The sequence below is a fragment of the Globicephala melas genome, chromosome 10 (assembly GCF_963455315.2).
Source record: "Globicephala melas chromosome 10, mGloMel1.2, whole genome shotgun sequence".
Lineage (NCBI taxonomy): Eukaryota > Metazoa > Chordata > Mammalia > Artiodactyla > Delphinidae > Globicephala > Globicephala melas.
Window position 1 is genome coordinate 5106538 of NC_083323.1, and position 9353 is coordinate 5115890.

Genomic DNA, 9353 nt, shown 5'->3' on the forward strand with positions numbered 1-9353 from the left:
GGAGCACGGCTCCTGAGCCTGGCAGTGATGGGCCGGGGCCAAGTGCACGACGGAACTGAAACAGACCCGGCCTGTCCCGTGCAGCCTCTCGTCTTTGATGGGTCCTTCCAGCCGGATGGCACCCCACCCTCACTCCGCTTGCCCTGGCTCTTCCCGCCCTGCCCACCCACTCCAAGAGCTTCTGAACCACGCTCACATGGGTCCTTGTGGGGAACAGCACATGTCCTTTTAAAAGACCATCCTGCTTGCTGTCGGATGCCCCACCTTCCTATTAATCGCCTCAGAAAATAACCAAGCGGCTGGCAAATATTCGAGCCAAACCCCTGTGCGAGTGGCAAGACGTGACATGAAAAGGAATCTGTAGCAGGAGCCCGAGAGGCAGGGCCAGACGGGCGCTGGTTAGGAATGTCTATTTGTGGCTCCCAGGCTAATTTCTGGATACGATAATGAATAAATATTGGTCTTTCCTTCTGCAGCCTTTTCCATCTGGGTGGTTCAACCAAATAGATGCTGCCACCTCTTGTTTTCTAGAACTGTGGAGAGACTGGGGCCAGAGTAGAGTAGGGTGTCACCCAGCATCTCACAGCCGGAGGGTAGCAAGACAGGGAGGGGAGCAGTGGAAGTTCAGAGACCCTTGGACGGGAGCTGTGATGGCCCTAAGCGCAAGCTCTACCTCCTGCTTTTGTCTCTGTAACACACCCTGACGAGTGCTCATCCAACTACTGCTTGAATACCACCAGTGACGGGGAGCTCACTACCGAAAAGCAGTTCGTCCCACTGTTAGATGGTACAGAATGTTAGAAAGAGTTTTTCCTTTGTAAGACTTCTTTTCTGAATTCCTATAATGTCCTGAGCACTGTTCTAGAGACAGGATGCAGTGAATAACAGGGTGCCTGCTTCCAGTGGACTGATAAACAGGAACCCACACAGACAGCAAAAGGAAGGGAGGGACGAGGTAGCAGCTAGTGCTGAGCAACGCAGAGGATATAGGATGGTGTGAGCATCCTATACCCTAGTGACAAATGCAGAGGCTCTGGGGTGGTTAGAGAGAGCGGCAGGGCTGCTCCACGTTGGTGACCAGGAGCCGTGACCACTAAGCTAAGAACTGGGTCAAGGAGCTGGGTATGCAGATGCCAGCAAGGACAGCATTCTGGACAGAGGGAGGTCACATGGGGATCCGCTGGCCTCTGAGGATGGGAGGGACCACGCCGAGGCAGAGCCATCCTCCATGTCCTCATCGGGAGAGGGTCCGTCCCTGGACCGAGACGACTGGGCTTTTGGCAGCAGGCTGCTGTTCCTCCTTCCAGAGGCTGGAGGGGGCTGTCTGGGCGTGTGCTACCTGCAGGCAGTGCCCTCCCCATCAGGTCACCTCCCAGCCGTCCCCGCCGCCACCCACTCTAGGTCTCTGCAGCCCCCCACCCCTGCTCTGAGCAGTACTGGGAGGGGGCTGGAGGTGGGCTGAGCGGAGGGTCTGGCTGACCCCCCACCCCTGGAGATGCCGCTTCCTGCCAGCCATGGAGGCCCCGGGCTGGACTGCAGCTCCTCCCGGCACCAAGCCCAAATCTAGTTCCTCCCACCTCACCCCCCTCCCCACCCTGCCCTCAGGGGCCACGCGCCTAATTCTCTTGCCCAGGGACAGCCCCTCAGACACTTGAAAAACGTGGCCAGACGTGTAAGTGAGACGCCTCCGGGGGATTCCAGCCACCCAAGCCTCCCGAGCTGAGGCCTCAGACACTGGGAGCTGAGCTGAGCTGAACTCGCCACCCACAGAGGCCAGGAGCATAAGAAATGGGGAGGTTACCAGGCAGCCACAGAAACTGGAAGGGAGGAAGCTGTTGTTAATAATATCTCCTATTACAAGAGGAACCATGGACTTAGGAAGCTAAGTCCCTCCCCCAAGGTCATGGGCAAATAAAGGGCAGAGGCAGGATTTCAATGTCCAGTTCCTACTGTGCTAGAGGGCAGCTTCCTGTGGGATCCCCAGGCTGTGGGAAGCAAAAGAGGGAGCCACCGGGCTCCAGTGGAAGGAAGTCGCCAATGTTCTAACCCGGGGAGGGGGGCGGTGGAGTCCCAATGCTCGGCGCGTCCAGCGGCATCAGGTCCCCGTGTCACGGGGCGCAAAGCATCTATGGTTTGCTAGGGGGCAGGGAGGACACTTGAACCAAAGAAACACAAAAACATTTTCCTCTTGCGAACTGTATAGAGACATAGGGCCACGTGAGCAGGTGGGCACAGCTGTCCACGCTCAGAAACACACTTGGTTAACAAGAACAGCCACGGTGACTGAGGACTGGGGTGACCGGCACACCGCCACCATGACCTGTTCTGCAGGGTCCCCGTCACTCGCCGGTGCTCACCGACCCCTTCTCCCACCCACCTGTGCTGGGCGTAGGGGCACTCAGCGGGGGAGGCAGACCCATCTGCGTAGGTGGGGCTCACAGAGCAGGGACCCGGGCGGCAGCAGAAGGGGTCAAGGCACAGAGGCCACGTGCAGCGTGAGTTCAAGGCCAAGGTGAGAAGTGACGGCCGTGGCCCAGAGATGGCAGGACAAGAGCAGAGACAGGGGAGCACAGAACACCCAACGAGGAAGTAAATCCCGGCCAGACCTGAGGTTGTCCCCTCCCTCCCATCCTGCCCAGCAGTGGCCGTCCAAGGCCCTGGGGGGCCCCTTCCCGCATCCCCACTTCTCACTGGCCTCATATCCTCGGCCAGCCAGTCGCTGCTTAGTACCGCATGTGCGGTTATTTTTTGGAGAAGGTGGGTGTTCCCTCAAACCCTCTCTATGGAAATGGAGGATGAACCAGGAGAGACAATAGGTTTCCACTTCTTTGTGTCTGGAGCTGCGGTTCGGAAAATCAGCTGCATGTGAGAATCACCTGGGCAGGCCCTAGACCTCCCAGTGTCTACACTGCACCTGGACCAGGGACTGAGAACGTCTACGGGGGGACCCGGAACCAGGCAAGTCCAATGGGACCACCCAGAACTTGTCAGCAATGCATACAGTCTGCTTTGACACCCAAGTGAATTATGCCCACGTAAGACTGAACCAGCAAGAACAATGTGTCTGGTGTACCATATGCAACCCAGGGGCTCTGGGTCGTCTCCATGGTAACTCACCCATGATGCACTGCCTGTCCCCCTGGACCCTGAGTGCTGGATGGACATCGGCTGGTGGGCCCTGCCTGACCACCACTGCCCAGATTTTGATCACCAGGACAGATGAGACAGGGCACTGGGCTCTGGGTCTGAGCAAGGCACCTGGCCCAGGGTGCTGCACCCAGCGCGTCAGGTGTATCCCATTCCCACCCCGCCCCCGGGGCGCCGGAACCCTGTGCAGACCCCCCGAGCGGTGGTTGGCCTTATGCTCACGCATCTCTTAGGCAGCCCTGGCACGGCCTGGCCTTTAGAAAGCTCTGCTGATTGGGACGCCTCCTGCACCCTGGCCAGTGACACCTGGGGGCCTCTGCCTTCTACAGGTGAGCGCGTGGGGCCGTGTCTCCACCTGAGGCCACTGGCTCCTCTGCACCTGTTTCTTGCCTCCTTCAGTCTGGGACCTCAGGCCTCTTCCTCGCCTCCAGAACTGCCACGTTGGCCCACTCTGGCCCCCAGACAGGTCCCCCAGAACAGCCAGGGCTGGCCATTCAAGAAGATCCCACCTTCCCTGCACACCCCACACTACTTTTGTCCTTGAGAAGCCTATTGCTGGCGGCACAGGCTGCTGGGACGCGGAAGAGTATCTACGGGTAAACGCTCGGTGCACCCCACCATGTGGCTGGATCAGGGTCTGGGTTGGGAGACAGGACTGGGCTGGGGAAGGAGGTCTTGGAAAGGAGGAGAGAGTGGAGGTGGATGGATGGCGAGCCGTTACCTGCCTCCGTATGTAGACTAGGGGAGGGCGGAGATGGAGAGAGAATTTTAAAGATACTTTGATGCTTATTCAACATCTACAATGGGAATTCCCTGGAGGTCCGGTGGCCAGGACACGGCGTTCTCACTGCCGAGGGCCCGGGTCAATCCCTGGTCAGGGAACTAAGATCTCACAAGCCATGGGGTGTGGCCAAAAAAAAAAACCAACACAAACTCTACAATGTGCAACCAGAAAATGACCCCCCTTTTCCACCATGTGGAAGACTAAGCACTGAGCAATAGTCCCACGCAAAGCAGTGAAAAAGCAACATACGTGTCTACGTATATGAACATGTTTTTATACGCATGCACCTACACATATATCATATATGCATTAAAACGTATCACACTGAACAAGCAAGAACAAGAAAAATCTTCACAGGTCAGAGAACTAGGAGGGAAACTGGAAGTCCCCAGAGGTGAGCAGTTGCCGAAGCCAGCTCTGCCCCAGGGACGTTCACCAAGGCCAGTCACCTGATGGTCCTTCGCCATGAGCACACTTGGCTGTGGGGCAGGAGGAAAGCCTGGGCCGCCCAGCACAAGTCAGTAGGGAGCCCCACCTACAGCTGGACTCTCCCAAGGGCTATGCTTTCACTGCTGGATTAAGATAGTAGGAAAAAGACGAAAAAAAAAAGCCTAAAGATGGAAAAAGCAAGGATACTAGCCTACATCAAGCTCGGCACCGGGGGAAAAGGAGAAAAAGAACCTCCCTGAAGTCATAAACACCAACCTCTGCCCTAATGTGGGTTTTACACTGGCCCTGTGGACCACAAATCCCAAACTAAGACTTTAATTTAAAGGGAGGCAGGGACTTCCCTGGTGGTTCAATGGATAAGACTTTGCCTTCCAATGCAGGGGGCGCACGTTCGATCCCTGGTCGGGGAGCTAAGATCCCACATGCCTCGTGGCCAAAAAACAAAAACATAAAACAGAAGCAATATTGTAACAAGCAATAAAGACTTTAAAAATGGTCCACGTAGGGCTTCCCTGGTGGCGCAGTGGTTGAAAGTCCGCCTGCCGATGCTGGGGACAGGGGTTCGTGCCCCGGTCCGGGAGGATCCCACATGCCACGGAGCGGCTGGGCCCGTGAGCCATGGCCGCTGAGCCTGCGCGTCTGGAGCCTGTGCTCCGCAACGGGAGAGGCCACAACAGTGAGAGGCCCGCGTACCGCAAAAAAAAAAAATAGAATAAGGAACAAGAGACTTTAACATGGTCAAGAAATTTTGAAAAGGAAGCAAAGAAAACTTCTAGAAACAACAGAAATTGACTGGGACTCGGTTACACAAATTGCAAGGGAGGCTGGGAAATGCAGTCTGTCCGCGTGCCCGTCAGGAAGAGGAAGTGGGTTTCATGAGTGGCCAGGCTGCCTGACCGTGACAACTAAAGAAAGATGAGGATCCAGGAAGTGTTAGCCATGGCTATTGCTCAGCTGCTAGCGCTCGTCAAAACCCTGCCCATCATTATTTCAGTTAATCTTTATGACTCCCACCTGGGGATTAAGCTAAGCTGGGAGGATCGTTCCCATTTTACAGAAAAGGAAACTCAGAGACAGGCAGTGACTTGCCCAAGACCACACAGCTCCTAAGTGGCCCAGCTGGGGTTGGAGCCCAGGACTTCCCACGACATCACAGCGCTGTCTCTCATTCCAAACGCCAAGAAGAAGGGCAGAGGTCCCGGAGCCACTGTTTCTCCATTCGCCTCTGTGTTTTCAGCTGAGGTGGTGAACCCGCTGGCCTGGCCCAGGGGCCGAGGGAACCAGCCCAAGTTCAGAGCAGTGAACTGAGTTGAGCTCAGCTTTAGCACGGGTGTCCTGGGGCATCAGGGAGGCCAGCTGGGTGGGCTCGAGTAAAGACAGCAGGTCTGGATGTGCCGACCCCAGGGGAGGTAAGAGGTCACGGTCAGTGTGTCATCCAGCAAATATTTATCCAGCGCCTCTGATGTGCTGAGTGTCATGGGTTCCAACAAGCAGAGCCTGGGTGCCGGGAACACACAAAACCCAGGTAGGGTTCCCCTGATGAGCTAGCTCTTTAGTGCCTGGCCCTGAGCCCCCAGTGTGCCAGGGCCCTGACCCCTTGTCATGGCGTCCTCACCAGGACCCACGGGGGGAGGGGCTTTCAGTTCCGTTTTTTACAGGTGCAGGAATGATGGCGATGGTGATGGTGATGGTGGGGGTGGGGGTGATGGTGGTGATGGTGACATTACGTGACGTTACTGAATGCTCTGTGTCCAGCAACGTTAAAGCTCTTTAGATGGGTCCTCTTCAACTTTCATAATAACCCTACAAAGACTCAGATTCCTTATTGCTTTGATTGGACAGAGAAGTAAACTGAGGCTCAGGGAGGTACGTGATTCAGCCAGCATCACAGAGCAAGTAGCGGACAGACCCAAGGTTCACGCCTCAGCGCCTGACGCAAGCATTGCGCTCTAACCACGGCACCGCGCTGCCTCGTCCGCCGCGGGCCATGAGCCAGGACAGAGCCTCCCTCTGAGCTCTCTCCGGATCCCGAGCTCTGAGCCTGGGGCCTGCACACAGTAGGTGCTCAGGAAGGCCTCTTAGGAATGATTTGTGCAGATGCAAAAACCCCACCTGTGCGTTGACGCATCCCCTTTACAGGAAACGAGCGTATCAATCTACTTGAGACCATCATAGTTAGATGAATAAAAGCGTGCGATTGTTGGCCAACCAAGGTCTCTTGGCTGGCTCTTCCTGAAAGAATCGTTGCTGGGACATCCCTGTTGTCCACTTTCCAACCAGCCAGGCCTCCCAGGATCTGCTGTCCCATAGAGTGAGGGGCCCTGGCTGCCCCCTGAGTCAAACCCACCAGTGGGCGAGGACCCCATGAGCTCTGAGGTGAGAATACCTGCGATGTCCCTCTGGCTCGGCTGCCCGTGTCTTACAAGGAGGAAGGCCTGAGGCGGGCAGGGATTAGGGGAGGGGAGGTGGCAGCTTTGATCTGTTGCCAAAGGGGGGGTGGGGGGGGAGGGACGCTTTGCTCCAGACAAGCTGTTCGCTTACCAGCTGACTTCGGTGAAAGAAAAAAATATTCCCAGTGCCATCTGTTCCCAGAGTGAGGCTGGTGTGGGCCTGGGGCTTCCTGCAGCTCGGGCAGCCAGACCCACTTTCAGAATCCGAGACAGCTGCCCCTTGGATTATTTTGGGAAGCGGCTCAGCTCCGAGGCACCCGGGCCTTCGAGGCATTTCCCGTCACTCCGAAGCTGTTTGCGCACCAGCCCAAGATTGCCAGCTCCTTCTTGGGCCCTGGACGGTTTCCAGTTCAGCCCACGGTAATTATCCTGCTTCCAGCTCCTGCTGCGACTCCAGCTGGGGTCAGATTTCGTGGAATGGAGGAGAGAGGGAGGTGAGGGCCGTGGGCTCCCCAGCCACTCCCTTCTCAGGCTTCTTCGGGGGAGCCACTCCGCCCACCTAGCCCAAGCCCTGGGACCACCCCCCAGGCGTCCACCCTGTCCCCGAGCTCATCCCTCCTCTGGACTCTCCCCAAGGGTGCCCCCACCCCTTTGTGAGGGATAAGCTCCGGGGGTAGGTGGGAGGAGGGCATCTCAGGCAGGGATAACAGCATCAGGAAGGCCTGGAAAGACCTTGGGGCTTTCAGGGAATAAACTAAAAGCATTTTGGAAAGGATGCGGTGGGGTAGGAGATAGAACAAGGTCAACAAGAAGACACTCAAAGCCAGCCGCGCCAGGAGGACCCAGAGCATCGGGGAGCAGGGGAGGTTTAGAGCAGCATGGTAACGGAATCAGGTTCCCAGGACAGAAAAACTCCAGCTGCTGCTGTGGAATCGGGGTCAGAGGGGAGAGCGGCAGAGAGCCCAGCTGGGGAATTACTGTACCCGCCCCGATGGATGGCACGGCGAGGGCCTGGACCTCCAGGGGCAGAAGGGAGGAGTTTGAAAGGCGAACAAAGGGCATACAGGACTTGGTGCCCAGGTGGGGGAAAGGGGAGGGTCCAGAGCGAGTCACAGGTCTCAGGCTTTGGGATCAGGAGGTTGGAGGGGCCGGAAAAAGGGCTGGGGCGGCAGGAGGCAGGACAGGGGAAGGGGCGGGTTCTGACTTCAATCGGGGGAGTTTGGGGTGGGAACCCCAAGGGGCCCTGTGTCCAGGGCAGTTCAAAATGTGGGTCTGGTCAAGCAGGAGCATGGTGGTTGCCAGGGGCCAGAGGGAGGGGTGTGGAGAGTTACTGTCTAACGGGTACAGAGTTTTGTTTTTGCAAGATGAAAAGGGTTCTGGAGATGGTGGTGACGTCGGCACACAGGGCGAAGTTAACTTAATGCTACTGAACTGAAAGTGTTACGATGGCTAAAATGGAAAATTCCGTTATGTGTATTTTACCACAATAAAAAAATTTTTAATGGACTCAACCCTCCATTAAAATGCAGAAGTATTCAGATCAGATAAAAAGACACAACTATTTGTATCTATAAGAAACCCTCTTTCTATATAAAGACACGGATCTTTTTAAAAGGAAAAGAATGGAAAAGATCCCCCGCTAACACTAAAAGAAAGCTTGAGTGACTATATTAAAATCAGATTTTAACATCTGATTCAAAGTAAAAAAATAAAGTAAATTTAAAGTCTAAAATCAAAGTAGATTTCAGAGCAAGAGATGTTACAAAAGGATAAAGAGGACATCAAAAGGCCGTGACAATCCCCGACGGGCATGCAGTTGGGCACTAGGTGGGCTCTCTCTCTCTCTCTGCTCCCATATCCCCCCCTCTCCCAGCGGCCCCCCATCCCAGGTACCCCTCCCTGTACCTGGAGCCCAGCTCCTGTCACCTGCCCAGGTACCTCCCTCCAGTAAGATTCTCCCGCTCACGTTTCATCTTTTCTCTTCTGCACCCTCCCTGTGAGCATTTAAACAGACTCAAGTCTCCGCACTCGTAAGAGGTCGCATCCCCCGAGGCCCCACTTTCCGTCTTCATACCAGGCTCCCTGAAAGCATGAAATCAAGGCCCCCCCCCCATCCCGGGGGTCGTGGCTCCCTGTCTTCCATAGCCCTCCCCCCGAAGGTTGGCCATCCTCACCCTTGTTCAGTTTGACAGCAAATCAGAAAAAAAATTTAAATTGATTTTTGTAGCTCTGTTGAGGAATAATTTACAAGAGGTAAATTTTCCCATTCAGTGTACGATTTGATGAGTTTTGACACACGTGGACAGTCACGTAACCACAACGATCACACATGGAACATTCCCGTCACCCCGAAGGTCCCTCCTGCCCCTACCGGGGTTTCGCCTCTTCTAGAATTTCTTATAAACGTGTAGCCCTTTGTGTCTCATTTCCTTCACTTAGCCTAATGTTGTTGAGAGCATCCAGGCTGTTTTGTATCAACACCCTTTCCTCTTTGTCGCTAAGCAGAAGCCCATTATATAGACACATTCTAATTTGTTTACGCCTTTGCTGGCGATGGACATGTGGGCTCTTCCCAGTCTTCG